The sequence below is a fragment of the Phoxinus phoxinus genome (assembly GCF_949152265.1).
Source record: "Phoxinus phoxinus genome assembly, chromosome: 14".
NCBI classification, from domain to species: domain Eukaryota; kingdom Metazoa; phylum Chordata; class Actinopteri; order Cypriniformes; family Leuciscidae; genus Phoxinus; species Phoxinus phoxinus.
In genome coordinates, this window is record NC_136889.1 from 28,443,314 (window position 1) to 28,444,193 (window position 880).

The 880-nt window shown below is 36.1% G+C and overlaps 1 protein-coding gene across 2 annotated transcripts in view; it reads left to right on the plus strand.

Moving 5' to 3' along the window:
- The window catches only part of pde10a (phosphodiesterase 10A), a 93,555-nt gene extending 92,675 nt beyond the window's left edge, over positions 1 to 880 (plus strand). For both annotated transcript variants that reach the window (XM_079635728.1, XM_079635727.1), the window contains exon 22: positions 1 to 880. This exon is cut by the window's left edge and continues 682 nt beyond it. The gene's annotated coding sequence lies outside the window, so the exon portion shown is untranslated.

An 880-nucleotide genomic window follows, 5' to 3' on the forward strand; every position in this document is an offset into this window, starting at 1 on the left:
CCTGTTCTGGATCGGTGGTCTGATGGATGTTTTATATAATATTTAGAGCAAAAATTGTTTTGCAGTACTTGAAGAAATACAGCCTATTCTGAGTGGAGTTAAAAAAACAAAAACAAATCCCCCGCAGCGTGACCTTCCACAGCAAAGAGCTTTTGTGACGGCGTAAGTCTCACTCTGAACCTTACTGGAGTCACACACTAGTCACGGTGTTCCTCACTGAAATCTGCAGCATCTTCCAACCTGATATGAAGTTCAACTTTAACCCGTTGAAGCTCGTAGGATTATTGAGTCAAATATTTGCAGTGTACCTGAAAAACAGTTACTTTCAAAACTCAAAACCTTCTTCCTAGCGTTTATTGGAACTAAGCTTCAAAAATGCCTCATGCAACTGCCAGCCTTCATCTACAGCACACCGATTGGGTGTTCAGAAACAGAGGTCTTCAAAATGCCAACAAAACATCTTTTTAATGATATGAATTGGATAAGGATGGATAAATGGTCAAGAAATACTAAATTATGACTACTTCACCAACATTATAAGTCAACCTCGGGGGGGAAAAAGGTCAAAATAAAATATATGCATGGAAGCATGTTTCCGCCACGGAATTAAAAAAAAATAATGGAAAAGATAATTGTGAGTTTATATCTCAATATTCTGACTTTTTTCTCTTGCAAATGAGTTTATATACTGCAATTCTGACTTCTTTTCTCAGAATTGTGAGATATACACTCAGAACTGTGAGTTATCAAGTCCAATTCTGAGGTAAAAATCGCAATTGGCTTTCTTATTTTTTTTATTAGGCTATCAAAAATAGCCTTTGGCTAATTCTGGTACATTTACAGGAATGTTTTTATTAATGTACAATGTCCCTGTCAAATT